Below are 9,930 nucleotides of genomic sequence, written 5' to 3'. Positions count from 1 at the left end.
ACAGCATGCAAACAGCTGTATACAAACAAATTATATGCAGTATAAATCAGAAATCAGTTGTGTCCAACCCTTCATGACTCCATTTGGAATTTTCTTGGCAGAGATGCTTGCCACTTTCTTCTCCTGGTCATTTTACAAATGAGGAAACTGAGGCAAACAGATAGAAGTAACTTGCCCAGGATCACCCAGCTAGGAAGTGTCTGAGGCCAGATGGGAACTCATGAAGATGAGTCTTCCTGACTCCAGGTCTGGCACTCTATCTATCCATTGTGCCGCCTAGATGACAAATTGGAAATGATCCACAGAAAAATTGTGTTATGGAAACACCAGTGGTCATTATAACTCAGCCCCTGCCCGGGGGACTCCCTCCCACAAGGGCTTCTAGCACCAGGCAAACATAGACCTAAGCTCACCTTGGGAAGAGGGGTACTGACCCCAAAGATAGGGGTCAGGATTCTTTCTCTCTGACTCCTTGCCTTGACCCTGGAGCAATGCAAGGGAATCCTCTTACAACAAAGCTTCCTTATGGCTCATATCCAAGAGGAAGTGAGGGCAAGACTTATTGTCCTCACATGGATGTGGAAGCTACAACTGAGATTCTATGACTTGCCCGAGGGTACAGGGGAATTTTGTCACTGAGCTGGGATAAGAATCCAGGTCTCCCTGATGGGGGCTCTTTCTGCTGAACTTTGCCTCCCCTATTAGAAGGTGAGCTCCTTTAGGGCAGTCTCTGTTCTGTCTGGGTGTCCCTGGTACCAGACACAGTGCCTGACATATAGCCAATGTTTGTTAATTGATGGATTAAAATATTTTTATTCCCATTGCCCAATACTCATTTACTGAAATCAATCCCTTGTTTAAATAGCTACAGCTCAAGATTGAGTAGTTTCAGATTGTGCGCCATATCTTTTTCTCAGATTATGAACCAAAGTCACATGGAACAAGCAGGCCTGGATGGGAAGTGATCTACCTTAAGGGGACATCCAAATTAATGAAATCATAGGTTTGTTGGTGTGCTTGTATATATCCCTATGTGGTCTGAGCTCCCGTCACAGTAGAAATCCGGGAACCTCTCTCTATCAGGGCTCTTAACGTGGGGTCCACAAACTTTTAAAAAAATGTCTTGATAACTTCATTTCAACATTAATTGGTTACCTTTGTCATCATACGTATTTGATTTTATGTCTTTTAAGACATTATCCATAAGCTTCACCAGAATGCCGAAAGGGACCGAGACCCTAAAAATGTTAAGTGCCTTCTACTTTAAAACAGACGTACCTATTGAGATTCTTAGTATTAATGTGCTGACAGAAATTTAAGCAAATGAGCAGAATCAACAAAACACATTTAATTAGAACAGGAAAGGAAAAGAAAAAAAATCAGCAGCATTTTCAGCAACCATTCTCTGGATGAACGCTTTTCCAACCTTTTCTTCCCTAGAGGTGTTGGGAGAGGAAGCTTCTTGCCTTCAGATTCTCACTTTGGGCCTGAGGAATGCAAAGTGTTGTCAGCCTTGAACACTCACTGCCCCATAGGTCTTGGGCATTACTCTGCTCGCTACCTCGACAGCAGTTCTTTCTTGCCTCCATGGTGTCGGGGTGTCTTTGGCCCTGCTTGCCCCTTCCCTCATGACAAAGTCAACTGCCCAACCTCCTAGGCTATCCCTAGTTTCATTCTTGGTCAATGCCATGACTCTGGCTCTCTCGCTGTCTCCACTGCCTAGTTTGTGTTTCATCCTCTTATATATCTTTCCACCACAATGGCATCCCCCAAATGCCAGAAAAACATCCCTAGGAAATTCTAAGCCTCAGACCCCTGTCATCAGACCCAATGCTTGGGATCTGCGGACTCAGGGGAAATGTGGGCTTCTGCTTATTGGCCTCACTGCACACACAATAGCCAACCATGCAATTGTATCTCTAAATTTCTTCCTTTGTTTGGTGGGGATGTTTTTTAAGCTTTTGAAGTTTAATTTCCAAAGTATGTTTTTCTGGGTTTTGATTTTTTTTCTCTTAGAATTATGGATACATTTAATTTACTACATTCTTGGCATTCTCAAATCCCTTGAAAACTAGCAATAACAAAATAAAATATGATTATACATAATGTATACCACATAGGTTATTTAATTTAGACTACAATACAGTTCCTACTTTTGCAATTTCTTTCTTTCTTTGTTTTTGGTGAGGCAATTGGTGCTAAGTGACGTGCCCAGGGTCGCACAGTTAATAAGTGTCAACTGTCTGAGGCCAGAGCTGAACTCAGGTTCTCCTGACTCCAAGGCTGGAGCTTTACCACACCACCTAGCTGCCCCTATTTTTGCAGGTTCAACAAGATGTCCTCTCTCCAATGATTAACACTGTGTCTAGCACATAGTGCGTACTTAATAAAGTAAATAAATTAATAAATAAAGTAAATAAATCGATTGATTGTTGTCTCTAGAACAACATGTTGATTACCTATGCACAAATACACCTATAGTCAAAACATATTATGTTCATGTTGTACCATATCCACAACAGGGGGAAATCTTGCCTCCTTCAAGCAGCTGAGTGAATGTTGTATACGGGCTAACATATAGGCCAGTGTATCTGGATCTTTAGAGTGCATGGAGGGAAATTCCCATAATCAAAATTTAGAGTCAGAAAGGGGCTTAGAGGCCATCACAACCTCCATATTAAAATATGAGGAAATTGAGGCAAGGGAACTAACCAGATTTGCCCAAGATCCCAGAAGCGGTGAGAGTCAGAGGTGGGATTGGAACCCAGGTCCTCTGATTCTCAACCAGTGCCCTCATCTCTTTTACCACATTGACTGCTCGGCCTGGCACAGTACGTGACGGCAAAGAAATAGGAGGCTGCCCGCTGTGCCCCTGGCTTGGGGATGACAGCAGTGGTTTCTTAACTCTCTCTATCTCCTCTCCCCCGACCAGGCAGGCATTAGAGCCCCCACTTTGCCCACATAGACTGGGATTCCCCTCCCCTCCACATTCCCCATGCAGCTATCAATTTGTGCAGTGCTTTCCCTGGGCAGGCTCTCCCTGGGGGAGTGCCTAGAAACCCATTAAGCAGAGCTGTCTGAGTGCTTAGATGCCTCTAATCAGTGGCAAGTTGAAAGTGATTTGGGGAGACTGTGATGTCCTACATGCCTCCCAGCAATGTGTGAGGCCAGCCTTCCCAGGGCAGATAGCTAGCTGCTCTGGCTGGATTGATGGGTGAGAGAGACAGGGGGAGCTGGGGATTGAGGGGAGAAGACCACAGGTGGGAGAGGTGTCCTATGGTGGGGAGCCAGGTCCTCACTGCCCAGGTCAATGTCCCTCGTGGGGCAGTGTAGACTGCTTAAGGCACTGCGTTCAGCATCAGGAGCCTCATCAAGGCAGGGACCCAGGAGTAAAAGGCAGGGACCCAGCAGCCTCGGGGACAAGGGCCCAGCAGTAGCAGACTGGTCCTTCTCTCCAGCCCCATCAATCATGCGTATTGCTAGGGCCTTATCATTTGCAGAGAGCTTTCCATGTGCTATGTCATTTAACATGTGGAGTGGACATGTTAATGAGATAATACATGGAAACAAGCCCCAGAACCATGTAAGAAGCTTTGGGCCTCTCCCTCTTTTGGCCTGGATTCAGGAAACACTAGCTCTTGCCTCAAGACTCCTGGCTGATGTCATGCCTCCTCCTCCTCCTCCTCTTCCTCCTCCTTCTCTTCCTCCTCCTCCTCCTCTTTTTCCTCCTCCTCTTCTTCCTCCTCTTCCTCTTCCTTCTCTTCCTCCTCCTCCTCCTCCTCCTCTTCACCTTCTCACCTCTCCCACCCTTAGACCCAGTGGTTTTATATAGATAGAAAGAGTGCTGGATTTGAAGTCAGAGAACCTAGGTATAAGTCCTGACTGTGACACTAGGTGTGTGACTTTGTGCAAGTCACTTAACCTCTGCCTCAGTTTCCTCATATGTAAAACAGGGATAATAGCACCTACCTTCTAGGGTTGTCGTGAGGATCAGAAGGGATAATATTTATAAAGTGCTTAGTGCCTAGCACATAGTAGGTGCAATACATAATAAACGCTAGCTCTTATTATTATTTCCTCAACTAGATCATTTGAGGTCGGTTCGAAGTCCCGATCAGCTTGACATCAGTGATTCTCGTGCATAGATTATGTCTGAGGTCCCTCTGAGTTCTAAATCAATGATCTTAGCCTCCTCAGGGAGCAATATTCATTCGCTCCCAATTTACCAAACTGATGGCCTGTCCTATCATGGAATTCCTGTCTCAAAGTCTCCTGAGATTATAGATGACATGAAACTTTTCAGGCTGGGAAATGTCACACCAAGAGGAATTGACCGATTGGATGTATGACTTTGAGCAAGTCATTTCCCCTCTATCAGAGTCAGTTTCCTCATCTATAAAACTAGACTGTTGGATCCAGGTCTCTTCTGGCTCTGAAATCTCTCCTGTCTGTGCCTTTGCACTGGCTATGCCCCGTGCCTCGAATACTCTCCTTCTTCGCTTTTGCCTCTGAGAATCCTTAGAATCCAAAAGCTTCCTTTGAAACACACTTAGGTGCTTCCTAGCACAGCCCTCAGGACTGGTGAGTCCTTAATATATTCTCATTCATTCATTCATTCATTCATTCAGTCAATCGTTAGTGTTCTTCCTCCCCTCCTCCAAATAACATATGCTTTGTACTTATTTGTTGTATCCTCTCAGTAGAATATAAGCTTCTTGAGGGCAGGGACTATTTCAATTTTGTTTCTGTATCCCCAGTGCCTAGCACAGTATCCGGCATACAACAGGTGCTTAATAAATGCTCATTGGGATGGACTGAGTGAATAATCTGTGAACTTCAGAAGATTTGCCCCAAATTATCCCCTCATCAAACATGGAACCCTAGCATGTTAGAACTAGTTCTACTATCTCATTAAATTTTTTTTTTAGCAATATCTTTTCATTTACAAATATATCCCTTCTCCTCCCTTATCCAGTGAACAATCCACTGTTAACAGAATAAAAAAGGAAGAGAAAAGCAAGCAGTTTAACTGAATTGTCAAGTGTTCCAATTAAGTCTGAAAATGCGTGCAACATTCCCCACCCAGAGTCCCCCACTTCTCCAAAGGAGGAAGGAAGATTGACTTTCTCATGTCTTCTGCAGGGCCAGGTTTCCACCACCTCATTTTATGAATCATCCATAAATCACCAAGAGCAGATCAGGATATTTTAAACTGATGTCAGAGACTAGAATTGGACCTTCAGAGACACCATCTCTGATTGTCCTGATCATAGACACAAGCCTGGGTTTCAGGTCATCAGGACCATTACTGATGTCAGACACTAGATCTGTATACCTTCTGCAAGAAACTTTTCCCTAGCATCCTTAATCTTAACGCCTTCCCTTTAGCTGATTAATTGATGTAGCCTAAGTCAACAGAAACCAGTTCCATGGGGAAAATTTACTTTGTTATTTTTGCAAATAAGAATAAAATGCATTTTTCTTTTTTTTTAAAAAAATTATCTCCAATTTATCTTGTTTTCATGTTGTCTTCCCCATCAGACTGTGAGATCCTTGAGGAGAAGGGCTTTCTTTGAATCCCCTGCATTTAGCATGGTGCCTGGCACATAGTAGGTGCTTAATAAATACCTGCTGACTGACTGACTAGTATCATTATCCTTGATAGATTATAACCAGGAATGAGTCTGCCCAAAGTGTTGCTTCCCTTAGGCACAGAAAAGCCCATCTGGCCTGAATCCCTGTGGGTTGTTCAGTCAGACAATCATATCCCTCCCACCTCTTTTTAATTTGGTACCTTTCTTCCAAGAAGTGGAAAATGCCTTTTAGACCTCACCCATTCATTCTCTTAGTCTGTGGAGACTTGGCTGGAAGGAGGGAATCCAGGTTAGCCTGGGGAGGAGAAGGCAGAGGGGGAAAGGGAGGTTTGCTTTCAAGGATTTAGAGGGTGTTTTGGTGGTTACAAGGGTTACCCTTGTTCTGCTTAGCATCAGAGGACAGAAAGGAGAATAATGGGCAGGAATTGTCAAGAAATTGATTTGATGCAAGGAAAGACCATCTTTCCCTTCCTAGAGAGCTTCAAGTAGAGAGGCTGGAAGCCCATTTGTCCGACATGTTGTAGAGGGGATTCTGTTTTGGCAACGGGCTGGACCAGGTGACTGCTGAGGTTCCTTCCAACTCTGGGATTCTGGGAAAGTCTTGGCCCCCACTCACCTACTAAGTACAATGGAAAATGCATGAGGTGGGGAGTTGGGGAATCAGGGAGTCAGGGAGTCTGAGTTCTTTTCATGACTTCATCAATAACTTACTGGTCATGACATGTCCCATCTCTAGATTTTAGTTTCCACATTTATAAAATGAAGAGCTTGGATTAGAACTTTAATGTTTCTTCCAGTTCTGACAGTCTGAAGAATAGTTAGAGAAAGCACTGAAATTTGGGGGAGACCTGGGTTTGCACCCCAGGTTTGAATCTCTGCCATTTCTTTTTACTGGGCATCCAGGGACAAGTCGATCCACCTTTCTGTGACTGTTTTCCCCATCTGTAAAATGAAGGGATTGTGTTAGATGATCCCCAAGGTTCCTTTCATTCAGCTCTGTAGTTTCCTGTTCTAAGCTCCCCATCACTGGGATGGTTTTGCTGAGGGACACTCTTAAGATTTTCTTGTGTGAAAGGGGACATGACTCCTGATTGGGAATGCTGAATGTGATTCTATGTGGCACGAAGGAACTTTCATCAGCTGGTTGGAGACAGACTTCCAGAAAGTACCTCGAGAGAGACCTCAGAGAGAAGAGAAATGCAGATTATTTTTTTTTTACTGGCTAATTAGGAGCCCCTGGAGCCACAAAATGTGAGGAACCAATAATAACCCCTGATTGAAATGATTGCTGAAGAGCTTGACTTCCCTTGGTGACATCATCTCATCTCTCCTTTGTTGATGCAAGGTGTTTTATCTAACTGAACTCCTATTCTGTTGGACATTCTTTTATCTCTTCTGATCTGTTTCTTCACTTCTGTTTACTGTTCTGCTTGGACATTCTTTTTCCCCCCAGTCTTATTAAAATGTATTTTTTTCTAAATTACATGTAAATTTACATGTAAATTACATGTAAAACAATTTTAACCCTGAGAAGTAGCATCAACCCTTTGGGGACCCAACCTGCTCCCCTGTAGGAGTGGAGATTGGAAGAGGGAATCTAGACAGAGTTCTACAGAAACAGTCGTGAGTCTATTTTAGTGGAGATTGGGAGGAGAACAGTATATACGCACATAGCCCTACCTGGAGCTTCTTGAATGCTTAGGGAACTAGGTCCCATGCCCCGTGTGTACTATCTGTGTGGGTTTGACTTCTCTGGACCTCATTTCATCCTCTGAAATTATGGGATTGGAATACATACTCTCTTCCGACTCTAAGTCACGAAGAGGCAGATTTAGGTGTAAGGAAGGAAAACTTTCTTAGCGATTAGAGCCATTCCAATGTAGAATGCACAGACTCAGGAGGGAGTGGGCTTGTCTCTCACTGGAAGTCTTTCAGGTAAAAGCTGAATGACCTAGCAATGTGGAGGGGATTCTCAAAAGGGTATAAGATGGCCCCCAAGACCCCATCTAAGTCTGAAATTCTATGATTCTAAGCCATTCCCCAGGCCTGCTCGTCTCTATCTCTCTCTGAATCCTTCTCTTTGTCCCTTAAGGCTCAATTCAGATGTCACCTCCTACATACAAAAGAGATTGTTGTCAGGATTTTACTTCACCAGAAGCAAAGAGAAATCTGTAATTGATTTAGCCCAGAGGTTTCCAACCTGAGGCATACATATTTCTAGGGAGGTGCAAGAAGTATGTCAAGAGGACATGGGTAACATTTATTAATTAGTTAATTATATTACTGTATGGAAAAGAATAATCTTTTAAGAAAAGTTGTTTCTTATGTTTATGTGGATGCTAAAAAATAAATAAAAACAAATCAGATGTCACCTCCTCTGGGAAGCCTTGCCTGATAAACCCAGATCTTGCTCTCTTTGCTTTGTTCTCCTTAGAAGCTACTTTTGTACATGTGGCATCCACCCAATGGAATGTAGGCTCTTACATTGAGGTAAGGGATTATTTCATTTGTGTTTTCTTGCACATAGTAGGTGTCTGGTGCTTCTCTCCGAACTTGTTAGGTACTTCATAAATGTCGATTTGAACTGAATTGTTGAATTGACTGTGTGGCCCAACAGAGAGGATGAGAAGTTTCGCAGGGTGCCACTAATCAATCACAGTGAGAAGACACAGTGAACTGACTGCTATTTAATTCATCGATTCAGAAAATATTTATTATTTTAAGTCTTCTCTATGAGTCAGGAACTATAGTAGAAAGTGGGGAAACCAAGACACCAAAAAAAAAAATGAGAGTCCATGCTGTCAGGGAGCTGAGATTTTCCTGGGAGTGGGGTACAATCTACGTATAGGAGTATACTGGAGCCAGCTTGGACCAACTCTCAATTGTTCAATTTCATCAATATCTCAGTAAATATCTCTACTTAAAAGCTAATTGATATCAACTGGCTAATCAATATGCAAGAACACACCTGATAGGGGCTCATGAGCAAAAGTAATATGTGGATTATGTTTACTGAGAAGGTATAACAAGGACAGAAATGACAAAAGCATCCTGTAAACCAGGGGCATCCTCTTGCCTGTGTACAAAGGTACCGAGGCACACATATATGGAACACATGGGGTCAAGGTATGCCTTGTGATTGTTGTCCTGGCCATCGGAGAATGTGAAACCACCAACTTTGCTTCTGGGTATGACATTATCAATGGACAAATTGGTCCCTTATTTGTTTGGTCTAGTTCCCTGTAGGATGAGGAATTTCTGCTGATGGGTCAATCCACTGTTGGGATAGATCAGCAGGTTACTCCTAAGAGCTGACTCCTCACCATATTTAGCTATTACTGCTATCAGCTCAGGTTGCTGAGAAATCTAGTCACCACAAAGTACCAGCTGCTAAGTCACTTATAGCAGCTAGGTGGCATGGTGGACCAGGAATCAGGAAGACTTGAATTCAATATGGTCTGTCACATTTACCAATTTTGTAACCCTCATGCAAGTCAAAGAAGCTGTCTGCCTCAGTTTCCTCAAGTGTAAAATTAGGATAATAATAGAACCTTCTTATCAGAGTTGTTGTGAGGATCATCTGACATAAAGTGCTTAGCACAGTGTCTGGCACACAGTAGGTGCTTAATAAATGCTTATTCTCTTCTTCATGATCAGAAAAGAATACCGAAGACTTCAAGTATTAGATTAAAACCAGGCAGGGAATGTTGCCCATGCCCTGTATAACTCACTTGGAAGGGCAAACCTGAGGATTCTCTCCCCAGCACCTGCCATGGTGCCAGTCACATAACAGATGCTTAATAAATGCTAATTTAATTTGATTTCATAGAGATAGAAGATATAATTATAGATTTAGAGCTGGAATTTAGAAGCTAATGAGTTTAACTCCTTCATTTGTGGGTGAGGAAACTGAGGCATAGAGAGGGAAGTGACCTTACCAAGATCACACAGCTAGTAAGGGTGTGAGTTGGGAGCTGTTCCCAGGCTTTCCTGAATCCAGTGTTTCTTTCACTACACCAATGGAATTGAATCTTTTATTTCCATCACAAAGATGGAGACAGGGACAGCTCCCCGCCAAGCTGGATAGAGAAGCTTTCTCCCTGAGGAGAGTAGCCAAATGGGCAGCTCTCAGACACTCTGCTGAATAATTCAGCGGGCCCCAGGCCAGGAAGCATCCCCTCTGCTGCCTCTCTCTCCCTGAGCCTTGTGCTCCTGCTTGTCAAATGCTTCATGTTGCTCATCACTGGCTGCCTCCTCACCTTGAGGGAGGGTTTGCTCCCCTTCTCTCTCTCTCTTCCCACCCTCGATTCACCAGCTGAGCCTTCCCTCTGGAGAG

Source organism: Phascolarctos cinereus, unplaced genomic scaffold, assembly GCF_003287225.1.
Source record: "Phascolarctos cinereus isolate Bilbo 61053 unplaced genomic scaffold, phaCin_HiC Scaffold_4;HRSCAF=312, whole genome shotgun sequence".
NCBI classification, from domain to species: Eukaryota; Metazoa; Chordata; class Mammalia; order Diprotodontia; family Phascolarctidae; genus Phascolarctos; species Phascolarctos cinereus.
Note: the sequence above shows the minus strand (reverse complement) of the source record.